The 20,330-nt window shown below is 43.5% G+C and overlaps 1 long non-coding RNA gene across 1 annotated transcript in view; it reads right to left on the bottom strand.

The window, feature by feature from the left end:
- Window positions 1-1,343: 1,343 nt before the first annotated feature.
- Window positions 1,344-20,330, bottom strand: part of LOC132357828 (uncharacterized) — a 30,963-nt gene continuing 11,976 nt past the window's right edge. Inside the window, exon 3 of the long non-coding RNA XR_009500349.1 lies at window positions 1,344-1,513. This is a non-coding gene — a long non-coding RNA (uncharacterized LOC132357828). The remainder of the gene's footprint in view (window positions 1,514-20,330) is intronic.

Below are 20,330 nucleotides of genomic sequence, written 5' to 3'. Positions count from 1 at the left end.
AGAATAGAATGGTGGTTGCCAGGGGCTAGGGGGAGGGGGAAATGAGGAGTTGCTAATCCGTAGGCATAAAATTTCAGTTGTGCAAGATGAATAAGTTCTAGAAATCTACTGTACAGCATCATGCCTACGATTAACAATACTGTATTATACACCTAAAACTTTGTTAGGAAGATAGATCTTGTGTTAAATGCTCTTATTTCAATTAAAAAATTAACTAAATATGTTAACTATAAAATAAACTAGAGATCTGAAGAAAAACCCAAAGGTGTGACCAGTGGTATGCTGTTAAATGCTTAATAACCTTCACTTTGAGAAAAAAAAACCCTATATATCTTGATCATAAATGTGCAGCACACAATTTATAAATAATGATAAAATATATACATTCTTTATTATAAATTTCATAAAGCCAAATAACTCTCACAGAATGCTTTAGTCAATGTTTTCCTAACTCTTGTGTCCATAGCCAACCTAAGGTGGCAATTGATAATTAAGTGTGTTTCCAACAGGATTATTGGTTGATATATTGATTACATGAATAAGACAAAACTGAAACAACAGAATGTATGTCGAAATTTCACTAGTGTACATCAGTGACATAAGCGACTACTTTACTAAACCAGATAATAGTTTTTGAATACTGGAAGAATATTTCCTCAGTTTTTCGTGCTATTTGAAATGTAACAGTTACAGAGGTGACACAATTTTAAATTTAATCTGCACTATTAACATTTCTCCATCACTTTCTTTAGTCTAGACCAGGGGTCGTCAAAAATTTTCGGTAAAGAGCCAGATAATAAATATTTCAGGTTTTGTGGCTACCTAGGGTCTCTCTGTTGCATATTCTTTTTCATTTTTTTACAACCCTTTAAAAACGTAAAAACCATTCTTAGCTTGTGAGCTGTACAAAAACAGGCCGTGGGTGGAAGTTCGCTGACCCCTGGTCAAGACAATCAACAGAACAATAGATTAAGCACTGATTTGTAGCAGTTGCTAATTTCCATGATGTAAATACTCCTACCATGGCTGATTTCAAACTACCAACTTGACTTCACTGAACGCGGAGTTGCAAAGAGATGAGCAGATGCGAAACATTATATGGTATTTCCACTACACAGATACAAAAGACATAAATCACCTCAACAGCATAGATAATAGTGAAGCACAGGAAAATAATTAGGAAGTGATGAGTTTTGAGTATTTATTACCTTTGTTTTTAATCTAATTTATTTAATCGTAAGTTTCTATAATTTAATTTTTAATAATGGCTGTATTTAACAACCAGTTCTCAACATTTCTTTTTTTAAAAAATAAATTTATTTATTTATTTATTTTTGGCTGCGTTGGGTCTTTGTTGCTGCGTGCGGGCTTTCTCCAGTGCGGCGAGCGGGGGCTACTCTTCGTTGTGGTGCACGGGCTTCTCATTGCAGTGGCTTCTCTTGTGGCGCACCGGCTCTAGGTGTGCGGGCTTCAGTAGTTGTGGCACTCAGGCTCAGTAGTCGTGGCTCGCGGGCTGTAGAGCACAGGCTTAGTAATTGTGGCGCACGGGCTTAGTTGCTCCGAGGCATGTGGGATCTTCCCGGACCAGGGCTCGAACCCGTGTCCCCTGCATTGGCAGGCGGATTCCTAACCACTGCACCACCAAGGAAGCCCCTCTCAACATTTCTGAAAATGTAATAATTGGCTCTCGCAAGCCAATATGAACAACCACTGTGACCACACCAAATTTCAACCTGTTTGTTTTGGTTCTGTTGGATAAAGAGAGAATCTTCACTCAATTTGGTCTGTTATTCCCTGTAACAAAAGGATTTACTACAGAGTTTCTTTGAAGCTGGTAGTTTCCTTGGCTCTTCTAAAATAGGAAATGATTTTAGATGTTATTTTTACATATTTTCAAAAAGAGATCTGTCTCTATTCTCAACAGCTTCCTGACTACATTTTGCTTCCAAATAATGAGAACTATTTAAAGGGAAAAGGAACTACTGTAGTGTGGTTTTAAGAAAAGCACATACTCTGCTCTTTCAGAAGTAGTTACACAACAGTTCTGCTCATAAACTGGGGAAAGGTTAAAATAGCTTTCCAAGGTCCCTCCCAAGGCTGTGATTTTCCTTTCATCTGCTCAGGTAATGCCACTTATGGTACTCATTCATCTATTCAGCTGTTTGAGCATCTACCACGTGGCAGCCACCGTGCTGAGCCCTAGAGACACAGCAGAACACAAGAGAGACATGAACCCTGCTGAACCAATAATTACACAGATCATTATTCACTTATACTTTTCATAAGTGCCTTAAAGGGGATCATATAACATAGCGGTCTGACCTATTCTGGGGGGTTGAGGATGTGACATTTAACCTGATACCTGACAAATGAGTAGAAAGCCAGGCAAAGGAAGAGGGAGAGGAAAGCAGAATAGCCTTCGTCTCGGGTATGGGAACGGCCTATATCATGCTTGTATAAAGCACAGATATACATACAGTACACAAACAGATATATAGTATATCTTTGGCATTAAAATTTTGTGGGGGGGGGGGAAATGATTAGGAAAAAGTATCTAAAAATGCTCCTGGGAGGAGGGAGGTGATAATGAAAAAGAAAAAAAAAGTTGAGAAATATTGGTCTACATAAAGAAAGTGGCACTTTTGAGCTATTATAGTAGCAGATGCTGGCCTCTTCCCATAAGGACTGATGACCTACCTGCAGGTCCCTGAGCCTGATATTAAGACAGGAAGTTAGAGAACTCCTGGTCTTCAACAACTCTGGAAATTTTCCTCTAGTATCTGTCAAATACTGCCTCTTCCCCATTCACTCTATTCTCTCTTACTGGACACTCATTAGAAATTGTCATTCTATCCTCCATGTAGTATAACATCTCTTTCATACTTTCCATCTCTTTGTTCCTCTGTTCTGCATCCTGGATGATTTCCTCATATGTAGCTTCTAGTTCACTAATCCTCCTTTCAACTGCATCTGGTTTGCTGTTTAATCTATTAAGTGTTCTTTTTCCCATTTCAGTGTTCATATTTCTGTTCTTTTTCAAGTCCCCCTGTATTTTTCAAACTATTCTATTCTTCCCTTATAATTCCTATTCCTTTTTAAAAGATATTTTTGAACATTCAAGCATACTTATTTTAAAGTCCCTTTCATATTTCTCCATTTGCTATAATTCTTAATGTGTGAATTCTCCCATTTGTCATGCCAGTCTCACAGTGGTTTATATCCTCAGGAACTTAGCAAGTTTTGGCTATGAGTTCATCTTCAGAATCATAGTGACAGACACAGACTCATGTGCTATACTACCTGGATTTGAATTCTGGCTCTGCCACATAGTAGCTGTGTGACCTTAGGCAAGTTACTTAATCTCTTTGTCCTTTAGGTTCAATATCTTTAAAATAGGGCTGTTCTAAGAATGTGTTAATATAAGTAAAGCACTTAGTACAGTGTCCAGCACATAATTAAGCACTTGGTCAGCATTATTACTGTTACTTGTCAGGAATTGTTTTACCTGGGAGGCCTGCTTGCATAACTCGGGTTAATGTGACTGTCTCCCCACTCTCAGCTCAAAGCGGCCAGGACACTTCTGAATTGTTTATTTTTTTTTCTACCCCTGTCCCCATTTATGGGCCAGCCCTTCCAGCTGCTGGCTTTCTCGAGGAGCTCAGATCCCACTCCCACCCCCACCCTGCCATTAAAACCCTGCACCCGGGATGCATGTCCACTTTGGATTCTTCTGTAGACTGTGGAGTTGCAATTCCTGCTCACTGCTGTGGCTCTGAGCTACCTCTTCATTTCCGGGACTAGAATTTGTTGTTTGTTTTTGCTTTTGATCTCTGCTGCATATTTTAAATTTTCTAAAAACAATGCGTTTGGAGTGCAGAAGGAGCTTCCTGCCACAGCTCAGGCAACCAAAATGACCAGAAATCCCTGCATGTTCTTTTTAAAGAGGCTTACCTCTCATTTGGCCATGGGATCCTTGAGAGAACCCAGGACACGAAGGGACATGTTTTATTTGCTTTTGTATCCCCCTAACCCTAGCACAGGGCCTGGTACATTTGACATACGCTTACTGAATTAAGAAATGAACACCACATTGGCAACACCAAGCGCTACAAGCGGCCAGCTCACTGCTTGGTTTCTCTAAGAGTTACTACCACCACTGCCATGGTGCGGCCCCCCATGCTCCTCGTTCCTGTGAATGCGCTCTGTCAAAGCGATATGGTTTCTAACAAATGAAAGGAAGTACAATGCATTCAGTCAGTGACTAGCTCAAGGGCAAGCACCAGATCTGGGTTTCTTTTACTCCCAAAGCAAAATAGCAAAGTGGAAACACTGCAGAGGCCACAGATTATTCTGATTTTCAGACTGTTTTCATAAAGCACCAAAGTAAAACGTTAAACAGGTAGCTGACGCAATCTGGCAAAGTGAGTATATAGCTCTATTTACATAAACACACACACATATATCAGGCCATCAGCAGTATTTGTACAAACAGTGACTCTCCTATGAAGGTAAAGGCCACCCCCTTCAGTTCCAGTGACTGAGATACATTTTTCCAATCCTGGGGGCAAATACGGACGCAGCAAGTTCCTTCTTCTCCTTGGAAATTTGGCAGGCATGCCGGTTCTGCCTCTGTTGCCACATTCCCTTGGGGTTTTATGACTCTGTGCATATGGCCTGTGTGAAGGCTTCACTTAGGTCACCTTACGCCTTTGGCGGCCAGCGTGGTAGATGATGACTCAGGAAGACCCTGGTGTTTCCCAGATGGGTCCAGATCTGGCCATGCAATTACTGCCCTCCAGCTGGGAAATGTGACGCCAGGGTGATGAAGTGGCTGCTGAGAAGGAGGCAGTTTGACTCTGAATTTGGTCTGTTCTTTATTTAAATCCGAAGATTGAACTAATGTACACACACATATGCACGCATACATACAAAATCAATATCACACACACACACACACACACACACACACACACAAACGCACCACCCCCCAACTACAGAGGGTGTTCTTTTGGATTTCCTGTCGGACTCCCCTGAACACATATTTCCTAAGCTCATCTCCTATGCTGTCCCCTGTTTACTTGTCTCATTATTCTCTCTTCCTTCGCTGACCTACTTATTTCCTTATCATTGCTTTTAACCCTCTTGGAGTTCCCATGAACCCAGATAGTCAGTTTGGGGCCCTTTAAGACAGATACGGGGATACTAAATCCTTCTCCAGTGTGAGCTGCCTTGCTTCATTCTCTCCCATGGCCACAGAGAAGCCTGTCTCTGGTCTCAATTCTGAAGGGAGACATCGTCCTCATGGAAACTGCCCCATCACTGGTTATACGACACTACCTTTGGGGTGGTGGGCATTCTCATTTATAAAGGAGAGCACTGGAATAAATTTGGTCCTAATCATAGCATCTCTAGTAACTCATCCTTCCTTCCATCAACACACTGTTTGTTCACTGTTACTCCAGAGGCAGCAGGGAAAGAATACGAACTCTGTACTTAGACAGACTTGGCTTCAAAATCCAACCTCAGCTGTTAGTAGCTGGGTGACTTTGGGCAAGTTACTTCCCCTCTGAGCCTCTGTTTCTTAATCTATAAAGTTGGAATCAAATAGAGTATATATTCAAAGTGCTGGACACATAATAGTCACTCTATAAATAGTAAAAGATACTATGATTATTTGAATGATGGTCGCAGCCCTTGGTCCTTCTTGTCTCACCTGAGGCAGAGATTCTCAGAGTCATACTTTCTCAGGGTTAAATGGAGTCCTGTAAAGATCCACAAACATCTTCTCACATCCAGTCGTGTGATAAGCTCAGAGCTGCTGACGATCAGCACAGCACTAGCTCTCTAAACTCTAGGACAAACAACAGACAGATCTCCTGCCCTCAAGGGGCCCCAGCCATCCAAACTGGCAGATAAGAGGAAAACGTAAACATTGGGGATTACGTTTCAACATACGAATTCTGAAGGGACACAAACACTCAGTCCATAGCAACTAGCATCTGCTAAATTATTCCCTGTAGACCACAAGTGCTATGGAAATTCCCAGGGTGGTGGGGCGGCGCTGCTGTGGAGAGGAAGTCTTCCTGGAAGATGCAGGGCTTCAGCTGGGACTCAAAGAAAGGGTGAGATTTGGAGAGACCCTTAGGAGAAGGGGGAGCTCTACAGGCATGTGCTGGAAAAACTTGAGAGGCAGGCACAATTATTATTTCCATTTTACAGATAAGAAAATGGAAGGCCAGAGAAGCCTAGTGACTTGTCCAAGGCCGCTCAGCAAGTCATTGGAATTTAAGTGGAGATCTGTCTCTGATGCTGGAGGCTGTGTTCAAAGCTGACTCCGACAGAAAAAAAGACGGGCTTTTGCTAGAAAGTAGGAACTAGGGAGCCACTGACAGTTTTTCAGAGAGGAGTGACATGATGAAAGCAGTTTCTTTGATATGCTTGGGGCACAGATGTTTAGGGGAAGATTCTAGCACCAGAGAGGTCAGTTAGGAAGCAGTGAGAGTAGTTTAGGGGTGAGGATTAAAGTCCTGACCTGGGGGCAGGGGCATAGTGGGACTGGAGAAGGCATAAAAACATGAGGCATGTCAAAGGGCAAACTGACAGTCTTGGGAACTGACTGAATATGGAGAATGCAGGGGAAGGGGATTAAAGTATCAGATCTGAGAACCAGAAGACTCATAATGCTGCTGCTGGAGATATTGGGAAAATGAGCTAAATTGAAGATTGCTGTTTATATAAAACAGGGCCTGATTTCCTTTATTACTATTGCTATTAAATCTTTTTATTGAAAAAAAGAAGAACGTATACTATAAGGAAACTGACAAGTTCAGAATATGAGATATTCTACAACACAATTGACCTGAACACTTCAAAAAGTCAATGTCACACACACATATGCTCAAATTAAGGGCGTGCACCATTGTAGAATCAATGACACTAAAAAGACATGAGTAAATGCAATGCACAAACCTTGATTTTGGATTTTTTTTTTTTTTTTTGGATTTAAAAGGACTCTATAAGACATTTGTGGGATATTGGGACAATTTGAGTATGGGTTGGAAATTAGATGATGTTAGATTATTTACTTTCTTAGGTGTGATAATGGTTTGTGGTGAGGAAGGAGACTTTCCTTATTCTTAGGAGAGTCATTCTGAAGAATGCAGGGTAGTGTGTCACGATGCCTGTAACTTACGATCAAGTGGCTCAACAAAGAAAAAAATACATATATGTATAAATAGATTGATCGATAGAAACAGAAATATACAGCAAATATGCTGAAACGTTAATTGTGGAATCTTGATGGGTATATGCGTGTTCATTATAGTTCTTTTTCGATCCCTATGTATGTTTGAAAATTTTCAAAATAAGGATTTGGGATAAAATAGGGACTTCCCTGGCAGTCCAGTGGTTAAGACTCCACGCTTCCACTGCGGGGGGCACGGGTTTGATCCCTGGTTGGGGAACTAAGATCCCACATGCTGCGTGGCATGGCCAAAAAAAAAAAGAATTAGGAAAAAATAATTCATGAATATAGTTAAAAGTTAAAAAGTTAACCCATACAAAGGGGTACATAGTGAAACTTTCTACCCCAGACACTAAGTACTTCCTTCCCAGAAGCAACCACTGTTCACATTTCTTGAAATTTTATCTGCATTTACAAGCCTATATTTGTGTTTGTAGATCCTTTTCTTAAATGGATGAATTCATGCTATAAATCTTTTTGTTAGCTGCAACAGACTCTCTTTTATCTATGCAACTGGGAGAGTAGTTGGTCAGTTAATTAAAAATCAGTTAAAGCAGAAGTGCCTGGACCTACCAGGGAGAGGTGCACCAGCGCATCCAGTGTCGGTGCGTTTTTATGGAGGAAATGGAGAGCATCCTTTGTGCTGAGAGTTGGCACCACAGAGGCCATGTAAGCAAGCTTCCACTGCAGTGTTGGCAGCTTGCTTTTTTATAACTTCCCCAGCCTTCTCGGAGATTGTTCCATATGGTAATGTATAGACCTGCCTCATTCTTTCGGGCCGGTTTTGAGGATGAGTTGCTTTTAGGATGAATATGGTTTTAATCATATTGTACTTGGGGTGGAAATTGCCTGGGCTTCCTAAACTTACCTGATCTGAAGAATACTTGGGTATTTTTCGAGCAAGCTCCCACGCTTGGGCAATGCTACCGTAAGCAGTTGGAGAAACAGGGCTGGGGCTCCAGTGACAGGACCGCTCTGAGGGATGGACGTTCCACTAATGGTGTTAGTTAAAGGCAGGAGAATAGACAGAGAAGACAAGACACCAGAGAAATGCGGAGGTCCAAGGACAGAGCCCACAAACGCCCATAAGAGCTTCCGCCCCCTGTTGCAATCCTGGGGGTCACATTTCCAAAGCATGTGCAGCTTCACATATGAAAACCCTCCTTAACTGCCAGCACCTGGGCAAGTTCAAATCCTACACTCCGACATCAGGCTCTTCCCTGCAAATGGGAAGGATTTGATTGGAAAAATGTGACTCTAGAAACCAGATCTGGGGTTGAACTGAAATTGCCTGAAAAATGAAAGCATTGGCACAATTAACAAAAAGGGACTGGATTCCTTTATTTTTTCTTTTTTTGCAGCTAAATCCTGAACAGCTTGCAAACCTTGGGAGGCAGCCATCCCATTATCATTCCTGATATGGACTAGAATTTCTAAGAAATGACTTTTTTTAAAGATCTGTGGAATTGAACCCCTACTAACAGCAGTTTGAGGAGACTCAGTCACAGTGTTTCCAGAATAATCCTGAGACAAGAGCCTGAGCTCCGTGGGGCCTTGAGTGCCCACAGACCCATAAAGCCAGGCCCTACCCCAAATAGGTCCCTTCAGGAGCCCTGCATCTAAGTCACCCTCTGAAGTGGGACTAGGTAGAGTAGGCAGCTAGGCTGCTACGTCATGTGAGGGACCCAAAATGCCAAGAGGGGCCACTGGCTTGTCACGCTGCCTGAAAGGTTCACATTTCAGTGTGAAGCACTGAAGTCACCCTGTCTTCTCTAAATCCAAGTGTCTTGGAGGTAGAGACAGGATCCTCAAACTTTTAAGAAGATCAGCTTTTCACTTAAAGTGAAAAAACAAATGGGGAAGGGAGGGTAGAGCTGTATTTGGTCTTGAGTGTGAGCCTGGACGGTGGACAGTCGATAGGGCGAGGAAAGGTAGCCTAGAGGGCCCAGGCCCTGCCCACCTGGCCCTGGAGTTACTGGTAGAACCTTTGGGAATGAGGGAGGTGAGGTCTGGAGCCCGGGGAGAGGTAAAGTCAGGAAGTGCATGAGGGACCTGGGCCAAGACTCTCCTACGTGGCCACACAGGCACACACTGGCCCTAGTGACTGTGGCACTGGGAAACCATCACACAGTCCCCGATTCCCTAGCTCTGTGGTTACCGTGACGGTGCCGAGTGTGTGTGCTTCCCACATCTTCCGTGAGCCTGCTAATCCGAGACGCTTCCTCGTGCCCCGTGGTTCGGTGGCACAGACGGGCTGCAGTGGCAGGGGGCAGCCACGGGCCTCATGGCTGAGGTATCAGGCCTCAAGGACCTTGCAGTACAATTTATTCTAACTCTGCTATGCCTCTTCAGAACACCACAATTTTGAATTTTTTTCTTTTACTTTTAATTCTCCCCACACACACTTTTTAAGGTACATACTCCATGCCAAGTGCTGAAGTAAGCATATTAGGTATATCATTTAATTAATCCTCGCCACAACCCCGTGAGGTGGGTGCTCCCATTGCCCTCATTTTACAGATGTGGAAACTGAGGCCCAGAGAGGTCAAGTAATTTGGCTAGCACTGCTCACCTATTCAATAGCGGAGCTTCGAGAAGTCCCTTATCCTGCTAGAATCCATCAGATTACTTTTCTTAACTCGAACTTACTTCTAAATTGTCTCTCCTGATCGATTCAATGCCTATGGTGAGAGCTTTGTCTGCAGAATGAGACTGCCTGTATAGCTCTGCTGAGAAGTCGGCCTGACCAGGACCAAGCCTCACCACTCACCTGGGGGCCACCACCTGCAGAACCAGAGAACGGAAATAACAAGCCTCACTAGGGCTGGTCACAAGCCTCCAAATCCTTTAGAAGGACCCCAAATGCCCCTGAAGACCCCTGACCTGACCACCACGGGAGAATGAAAGAGCGCCATCGTAGCAACCGTCCATCCAATTGGGGCCACATGACTTGCCGATTTGGGTCTTTTCTGACAAAAGCCTTTGGTTCACCCAGCAGTTCCAGCCTAGTCTCCTTTTGGAGTCTGCCTAAGCTGGCTAGATGATTGCAACTGGGTCACTGTAACCCAAAAAGGCTTAATTAAAATCAGGAAATACGCTCAAGCTCATCTCCAGCAATGCTATAAACTCTAGATGTGGCAAATTAGGTTGTGAGGACATACAGGCATACGAGGTGTTTTGGGCACAGCAGAGGCATTTGGGGGACACACACCCACGTGCCAGTATAAATTGCGAAATGAGGAAAAGGAAGTATTTGGCTCTGGATGAGTGAGTTTCCTTTTGTAAAGATGGTGGACAAAGGGACTTTTTTACTAAAGACGCTTTGGGTCTGGGGGGAGCCGTTTCCAGGCCGCGGGGCCTTGGGTGGGGCTTTGCAGGGTGGGTGTTTGGGTGCTTGGGGAGGGGCAAGTGGGTGACAACTGGGGGCTGAGGGTATGAGGAGGACAGAGGAAGAGGGGGAGTCAGAGGAGACGGGGACGAGAGACTGGAAGTGAAGGGGGCAGGCCAAGAAGAGAGAGAAGAGGAGCGACAGAGGTGCTGGAGTAGGGGCAGTAAGGAAGAAATCGTGGTGAAACAGGCGAGGGGCTGGCTTGAAAAAACTGGTTCATTCTTTCAATAAATAATTATTAAGGGCCTGCTATGCTCCAGGTATACTACACTAGGTGCTATGGACACTGGGAAGCAACACAGACCTGGAGCTTCTTTATGGACCTTGTTCAGCCTGTAATTTAGCTCCTTTTGAGGGGCTCATAAGGATCAACAGTACCGCTTCCTGAACTCTGCTGGGCTGTGAGGCAGTGAGGTCTTCGAGCGTCTTGGGAATACGTTGGGTTGTGTTTGCTCTTAGACTATAAGGCTCAACATTGTGACACTGGGCCCTCCCAGTGTCAGTTGTCAGTCCATGCCGTTGTCACCAGGTTGCTTCTCATCTGCCACATTTTTTTTTAAATTTTATTTATTTATTTATTTATTTATGGCTGTGTTGGGTCTTCGTTTCTGTGCGAGGGCTTTCTCTAGTTTCGGCGAGCGGGGGCCACTCTTCATCGCGGTGCGCGGGCCTCTCACTGTCGCGGCCTCTCTTGTTGGCGGAGCACAGACGCCAGACGCGCAGGCTCAGTAGTTGTGGCTCATGGGCTTAGTTGCTCCGCGGCATGTGGGATCCTCCCAGACCAGGGCTCGAACCCGTGTCCCCTGCATTGGCAGGCAGACTCTCAACCACTGCGCCACCAGGGAAGCCCTGCCACATTTTGTAACACATATTTGCACGGGCTGGGACCGTGTAGTGGCTTGTCTCTTCCACAGAGTGAAGGGTCTGTGTTTTGTGATACCATCACTCAGCTGCATTTCCTCTTCTCCTCCTGAGTTCTAAGCCGTACTCGTCACGGTTGAGGTTGCTGGAAGGATAGCTTCTGGAGAAATGAGGGCTTACAGTGTAGTCTGTGGTCCGCTGGTAAATGTTTAACAATGGGCCCTCTCGGTTGGTGGGAGAGAAGGATGCTGATTTATAGCGTTTGCTGATTTCCATGGTGTAAACACTCCCACCGTGGCCAATTTCAAGCTCTCAACATGATGTCACAGAACAAGGAGTTGGGAAGAGGGACGTCCCTGGGGGTCCAATGTTTAAGACTCCACACTTCTACTTCAGGGGGCACGGGCTCGATCCTTGGTCCGGGAACTAAGATCCCGCATGCCCCACAATGCAGCCAAAAATTTTAAAAATTGTTTTAATTTTAAAAAAGGAGTCAGGAAGAAGTTCCATCAGTGCACTGCTGTAGGGTGTTTCCACCACACAGACACAACAGATGTAAATCAAGAGCATAGATAACTAGTGAAGTGTAGCAAAATCATTTGGAAGTGATGAGTATTGAGTATTTGTTAGCTTTATCTTGAATATAACTTAATTGCCAATGTATATAATTTAATTTTTAATAATGACCATATTTAACAAGCCAACTCCCCAAATTTTTGTTGAACAATCGGTTCTCGCTATCCAGCGGGGTGTGGTGCTACCTCCCTATTCTTTTAGCTTCAGCAATAGAAAGAGAAGCCAAGTAAACAGAGCCCCAGGGACCTCAGCCCCACTTTAACCAGAGCAGCCCCGCTTGTATTCATTTTTTGTTCTGTGTTTGAACAAAGGGTTCCAATGTTTTTAAAAAATTTCTTTAAAGACACTGGTGTAGATGGTCTACGAGGCTCTTTCCATCTAGGATATCCAGAGTTAGCCAAGCCCCATCTCCTCTTTCCTCTCCTGGTCCCTTCTTGTCACCCAGGCTTCCTCCTCCTGCTGTTCCCAGATATCCTTCTGTCCCATCCCAAGGTTCCCCATCTCCACTGCCGAGAGAGCTGTTATCACCTGATCTGGTTTCAAGTGAGATCCCTCCCGGGCATATTTTACTCTTCAACACATGACTCCAGCCAGAAGCTTCTAAAAGTCTTTCAAATACAAAGGGATGGATGTATAAAGGGCAGAATTCCAAGAAGGAGGAGTATCCTTAAATCGACCTATTTTATATTTTGCATTCTCCTTCCAAAAGCTCTGCATTTCAGTGGACTGCTGGGTTACCAATTGCTACCCGACTGTGTATTTCAATTTTTCTTTATACAACACAGTTTTCTTTAAGTAAAAACTAAAAACTTTTCTTAGCAGATGTTTTGGTTGCTCTTCCGCTGAACGCAAGTCTTTCAGCCGTGGAAATGCATGAGGGGCCACAGGGGTTACGGATGTGACACAATTCTTTTCTAAAGGCAAATTCACCCTCCTTAGCTTGCCAGAGAAATTATTTTTCCAGGAAAACTAAACAGTAAGCACATACTTGGATGTTCCTTGCAGGCAAGAGAGGAGCCCTTTCTATCCCATTAAGGTCAGGCAATTGCCCAAATGATTTGCTTCACTGCCTATCATAACGGGGAGTGTGGGACAGAATCAGCGGGAGCCTACTCTCATCTCTCGCCGTCCAGCAGTCACAGTCGAGCAAAGTTCACGGGCACAGGCACCCTCTGAAGCCTGCAGTCAGAGAGGCTGAGGCTGGGGCCACTCGGGAACCCCTCAACACGCACACACACGCACGCACGCACGCACGCACACACACACACAGGCCCACAGTGTTCCCACAGCTCAACCCAGCAGCTCAGCTCATTGGGATTAGTGTTCTAGAACCAAAGGGGGAGCAATGGCCTATGGTGCGTGGAAGCTGGGACCTAGGAGGCCACGAAATGGGGAACAGTGCTGACCTCCCTGGCAGCTGCCAAGTCGCCTGGGCACACACAGTTCAAATCGGAGAGGATAGCCAGTGGCCCGGGAGCTTGGGAGGGGCGTGAGGGCTGCTATTTCCTGCCTACGAGGCTGCCTTCAGAGGCTCAGGGGTACTTCCATAGCTTGGCTTCTCAGGTTCTGTCCCCACTCCTGACAACCGCCCCTTGTCCCCATTTCCTTGAGGGTCATGGCTCTCTATCTGAAGGCTCAGGCTGAAGGGAAGGATGAATGCATGCCCAACACATAAAACAGACTCAAAGCCAAGCTCTGTCCAGTCTAGGCCAACTTAGGTGATAAATCTTGCTCAATTCCCTGGTCAGAATACCTTTGGCTACCTCTGCAAGACCGGTCTATTCTGCGTCCAGAGCCCTTTGGCTACGGTCCCTGCACAGTCGGCACTTTCTCCTCTTCTCTGGCCAAGCTGAGCTCACTCACCCCTGGCTCCCCCCAGAGTCCTTCACTTTCAGAATCAGAATCTTTTGAACCCAAACTTTGTCTCTTACAAAAGTCTCTTCTTTTACCTCGCACTTTATTCCAACCTGGACTCCTAAATTCTCTTAAGGCTTCCAACACTTGAATTCCGGGGGAATCTGGTCTCTCCAGGGGAAGCAGAGAGGTGTTCCTTATTTATTTAGTAACATCCAATGGCTACTATCATGTACAGATCATCCACAGAAGACAGCAACCTGAGTGTGCTTTCTCCTCATCACTTGCTCTTGACCTTGGAGAGAGGTTTGAAAGCTAAATGTAAACCACCAGCAAAATGCTGTCTCTTCAATGCACCAAAAGGAGGGAAAGTTAGCTTATCTTTCAGAAGCCCCCAGGGTATTGCAGACTAGCTGAGTAAGTGTAATTACAAAAAGGAAAAGGGAAGTCAAGGATAAATTCTACATGTAACTGAAGGAGTCTCATGATAAAGTGAATTTTCCCAAGAATTGCCGGAAAGCAAGGCTTGCGACCTTTGGAAAATGGTGAGTCCAAGAATTTCTGAAGAGCTCCCAACCTTCACCTGGCCATGGCCTTAATATCACCAAAGATGTCTGCTTGCTCTTCTCCAGGCTGAAGAAGCAAGCTGCTTTCATTGCTAGTTTCCAAAGTGGGCTCATATCCATCATGTCACTTGATTCTCCCCAGGACCCTGTGAGGTAGGTAGGACAACTCTTAGTTTTCCCCGGGCTCACTTCTGGAAGATGCCCGGAAGTCAGATTTTGCACAATTGTAACTTGACAGACTTGGCTCCATTTTCCCGTGCTAACAAAAGCTGGCCTGGTCTAATCCTTATGTAAAGGGAAGATCCATCCTGCAACATTGACCTACGCTATGCAGAGAGAGGCCTGACCATCAGGGGCGGCAGGATGGAGCAGGGGGCAATCTCAAAAAATTTAGTAATTCTACGCCTCCCCTCCCTTTCCGGAGTTAAAACACAGGCTTTTGAATGGGGCAGGCTTGTGTTATCCTCAAGCTACTCAAGCCTTTCTTGAAGACTGGACGCTAGCTGTATTTGATCAGCTTTTACCAATTAATCAAATGCCGATTGTAGGGGCACAGAGAAGTATGAGATGTGGGCCCTGGCTTCCAGGAGCTTACAGTTTTGCTGGGAGCTAAACTTGTACGCACTAGACAACAGTGCGTAGCAGGCAGAACAGTGAAGGTCAGGGAGGATTGATGCATCCCAGAGTCAGAAAAGAGGAAGGTGGTTAAAAGCACGAACTCTGGGGTTGGGCAATAAACACGGCTTCATTCCAGATCCACCATTACTAGCAATGGAAACTTTGAATAAATCACTATACCCTATCCATAAAATGGGATGAAATTAATAAATACCTATCACATTAGGTTGCTGAGATTAAATGAACACAGTACCTGGCACATAGTTAAGTGTTTAACAAATGGCATCATTAAGGCACTATTTAAACTGACCATTGAAGAAAGGGTGATTGGGAGATACTCGTGGAGAGAGAGCAATACAAGGTACAGAATTAAACAAAGTCACTGAATTAAAAAGGAAAGGAGGTGCGTGAGGATGTTGAAGGTAATGGTCTTACTAAAGCAGAGGGTACATATTAAAGGAGCGGGAAAAAATAAACTTTGTTAGGTTGGGTGCAGCTAGATGGTGAAAAGCCTTGACCACCAAGCAGAGGAGGTAGACTGGATATGATAGGAAGTGAGAAGCCACCGGAGACTTTGAAGCAAGAGAGTGATTTGAGGATAGTAGATAGAGTGACTTGGAGGGGGACTAAGGGATATCTACTATTTCAGGTATGAGTTGATATTGGCTTGGACTAGAGACATGAGAGTGAAAATACAAAATATTTGAAAACATTGGGAAGGGGTTAAGTGGATAGAGTAGGTAATTGAATATGGGAAATGAAAGAGAAGGAAGAGACCAAAAGGGTTCCAAAGTTTTGAGTCTAGATGACTTGGAAAGTGGTGGTGCCATTGACAGAAAAATGGGAGTCAAGAGGAAAGGTAATGGATTCGATGTTCAATTTGAGATGATGGTGAGACATCCAAGTAGAAATGTCTAGAAGAAAATAGTGGTACCCAAATGTTTAGAGGGTATAATTATTTTTTTACCTTTTGACCCCTTCACCCACTTCTCCCACTTCCTTTCTTCTTTCACTTCCTCTCTGAACACAGGCAGTCTTCATTCCTGGTTAGATTATTATCTGCAAATATTGAGAGTTTTTTTCCTTCCTTTTTGGTTATATTAATTACTTTTCTTGTTCTATTACATTGGCTTAGACATCAGTAAAATGTTGAATAGTAGAGTAACAACAGTACTAGATTTTCCTGTCTTGTTCCTGACTGTGAGAGAAAACATCTAATGTTTCAAAGTTTCTTAGCAAACACTTATGGAGTGCTTCTATGTGCCAAACACATTATGAACGCTTTACAAATTATTTAATCCTCCTACAAAGTTATGAGATAGATATTATTATTATTATTTCCATTTTACAGATGAGGAAACTGAAGCACAGAGAAGTTAAGTAACTTACCCCAGGTCACACAGTCAGCAAGCAGCAGAACAGAGATTCAAACCTCCACTCTCTAGCTTCAGAGACTGTGTTTTGAACAACTCTGCTATGTTCATTACCTCTTTAAGTATGGAGTTTTCTGTAGGTTTCTGAAAGATACTCTTCATCAAATTAAAGTTTTCTTTTATTTCTAGTTTTCCTAGAGCTTTCTAAGAGCCAACGGGTGCTGAGTTTGTCAAATACTTGTGCTGTATCTATTGAAATGATCATATGGTTTTTTCCTTTAATATGCAAATATAATTAATTACATTGATTTCGTTTCTGTTGGTGAACCAGCCTTGCGTTTCTGGGATTAAACCCTACTTGCTTCTGTTATATTCTTCTTTTCCGAAAGTACAGGATTTGATTTACTAATAATTTATTTAGGGCTTTTTTATAGTGTTATTTTTCTGTCTTCATACAATTTGATATTGGTATAATGATAGTTTGGAAGCTTTTCCTCTTTTTCAATGCTCTGAAGCACTTTGTTTGATAAAAGGATGTCCCTTAAAGTTTTTGTACGTTTTACCTTTAAAATCTTTGTGTGTGTGTCAAGAGGGCTGAGGTGTATGCATTTTTTATTCTATTTCGATTTCTTCTCCAGTTTATTGGTGTAGTCAGATTTTCACCTTCTTCTCAAGCCAAGTTTGGTCATTTATATTCCCCTAGAAAACTGTCCATTCATCTAGGTTCCAAATTTATTGGTATAAATAATAATACAAAATACCAATTATTTATAACGTTATACATATACCAGGACTTACACAATTACTAAGAATATTTAAATTTTCCTACACTTTTTAATACATTCTAAATGTAGTTCTCTTTTTTCTCTCTTTCCCTCTCCCTCTACCTCTTTTTACTCCTGAGTGGTTTATTATTATTATTTTTTTTTTAGCAAACTTGCTAACTATGCCTATTTTAATGGTGTTTCCAAAGAGCCAGCTTTTGTTTGTATAGATCAGCTTTCCATTTTTTGTGATTGTGTATTTTATAAATTTTTGCTTTAATCTCTATTAGCAAGCCTTGTTTCTGCAAAGCCCATCTGTCTGGAATATCCTTTCCTCCTTCCCTTTCACTTGGCTAACTCCTACTCATTCTTCAATTTATGCATCATGTCTTTCAGGAAGCCTTCCCTGACCCTCCAGCATGATTTAAATGCTCATCCTCTGTCCTCCCCCAGAAACTTCCAGCACTCATCATTCTATGTTATAATTAGCCGTCTGCTTGTCTCTCTCCCCTATTAGACTGTAAATTCCTTGAGGGCAGGGACCGTGTCTTGTTCATAATTGTACCTCCAAGTGCCTAACATAATACTTGGCCTTCCCGGTAGGAATTCAAATGGAAATTTTATTAGAGGTATCACCCCATGAGCCAGCAGGCAGATCTAACAGAGGGGCTCCCATCAGTCTGTTGCCTGAGGTTTGGGGTCTTTTTGTTTGTTTTGATTGAAATATAGTTGATGTACAATGTTGTGTTAGTTTCAGATGCACTGCATAGTGATTTGACATTTGCATACATTAGGAAATGATCACCACAATAAGTCTAGTAACCATCTGTCCCCATACAAAATTATTAAAACGTTATTGACCATATTCCTTATGCTATGTATTACCTCCCCATGGCTTATTTATTTTATAACTAGAGGTTTGTACCTTTTTATCCCCTTTACCTATTTCACCCACCCCTTTAGGTCTTAACAAAAGGGAAAACAATTAACCTTAGTAGAACTTCCTTTCTTGATTTTTAAAAGAATCAGAACCCTTCAAATGTGTAATTCCAATGGTCATCCCCTGGGAAGGAGTCCTTCCCCTGTCCCCTTTCAGCCCTGCACTCTAGCCTGGATATAGAAGGTTTAACCCTAGAGGAGACAAGGCCAAGAGTTAGCCATTAAAGGAGTTGAGGCTAACTGCAGTTAAAGGTCTACAGGCTGCCCCAGGGCTTTTCCATTTAAAAGCAGCTTTCCTGCACGGGGGCCCTTTCCTTCTCTGCAGTGAGGGTGGGGGAACCTCATCCCACACTTCCATTTCTCTTGTTTCCAATCTAGTCTGAAATACCTTTCCCTCTATTTTCATCTTTCCCCTCGATTCCCTCCTTTTATTCACCATTGACCCTGCAGGTTTTTTTTTTTTTATTACTTGTGTCCAGGAGGTGTTTCAAGAATATGAACTGAAGTAATAGTTTATGAAATTGGCAACATCTATGCATTGCTGCCCTAGGTTTTCTTCTGGAAACTTCTGTGGTTAGCACTCAGATCCAAGGAAAGCAGAACATAGGCCGAACTGAAAAAGAAGCATACCAAAATCATGGAACACCATGAGCATGAGGGCCAGCTCCTGCCCACCTCTCAGTCCCCACCGCCACCCTAAGCTACAGTCCGATAGAAGACAATTTCTAGAAACAAAAATCAAAGTGGTGACCGAGGGTGTGCCTGCTCACCATGAATTTACTCCCTGGGAAAGATGGTCTCACTTCCTCGCATAATCTGGGTTCCTCTTTGAAGAAGGGATCATGAAACTAAAAGTATAAAAACACTTTTGAAAGAGAACTCATTCTGAAATTGAAGGGAAGTCAGAGACAGCAGGACCCAAAGTACACCCACTCTGTGCCACCTGCCTCAGACAGAACTCATGGAAGAGAGATGGCCCTTAGGGCACGACGTGGGCCCCAGGGGTGCTGGGAAAAGGCGATGGGCAGATGTTGCCAGACAGCCTACTTCAGACCTTTCTGAGGTTCCTCTGCTGACAGCACATGTGTTCCAGGCACTGTGCTAGGTTCTAGGGATAGAGCAAAGAACAGGACACAGCTACTGCCCTTGAGGAGCTTCTAGGCTGGTGTCTATGTGGGACACTGTGTCTGCATTTGGAACTCTCCTGGCTATGCTATCTGGCACCTTGACTTGAACATGCCCCATCTCCTCAGAATTTTCAGTGGCCTCAAAGACAGGAACTGCATGTCATTCATCTCTGTACCCCCAATATCTAGCACGCTATTTAAAAGATGGAAGGCACTCAAGTAATATTTGTTAAATGAGTGAAGGAAGGAAAGAAAGGGAGAGGGAAAGCTGAAAGGAAAGAGGGTTAGGTGTCAACACGAGTGCCAGTGCTTCAGAATCCTGAGGCAGCCCCCAGACTGACTCATGGGCCAAAAGCCCAGAGATACCTAGGTCAGCTTCACAGATGCTGGTGACTTTGCATTGGTCACTTTTATTGTTGTGTTTACTCATCCTTGAAGGTATTAAAATAATAGAGTAGGAAAACAGTTTGGTGGCTCCTCAAAAAGTTAAACATTACCTTCTTAGTAACAAAGTTACCATATGACCCCACAACTGCACTCCTAGGTGTACAACGAAAAGAATTGGAAACAGGGGTTCAAACTAGTACCTGTACACACATGTTCATAGCAGCCCTACTCATGATAGCCAAAAGGTGGAAAAAGCCCAAAGCCCATCGATGGATGAATGAATTTTAAAAGTGTGGTGTATTCATACAATAGAATGTCATTCAGCCATAAAAAGGGATGAAGCACTGATACAAGCTACAACTTGGATGAACCTTGAAAACGTTATGCTAAGTGAAGGAAGCTGGACAAAATAGTCACATATTATATGATCCCATTCATATGAAATGTCCAGAATAGGTAAATGCATAGAGACAGGACACAGATTGGTGGTTGCCAGGGGCTAGATGGAGGGAGGAAATGGGGAGAATCTGCTTAATGGGTAAGGGGTTTTACCCTGGAGTGACGGAAATGCTCGGGAACTCTATAGAGGTGAGGTTGCACAACACGTGAATGTACTAAATGCCACTGAAATGTT

Source organism: Balaenoptera ricei, chromosome X, assembly GCF_028023285.1.
Source record: "Balaenoptera ricei isolate mBalRic1 chromosome X, mBalRic1.hap2, whole genome shotgun sequence".
NCBI lineage: Eukaryota > Metazoa > Chordata > Mammalia > Artiodactyla > Balaenopteridae > Balaenoptera > Balaenoptera ricei.
The sequence above is the reverse complement of the archived record's forward strand: the minus strand, read 5'-3'. Positions and strand labels throughout refer to the sequence as shown.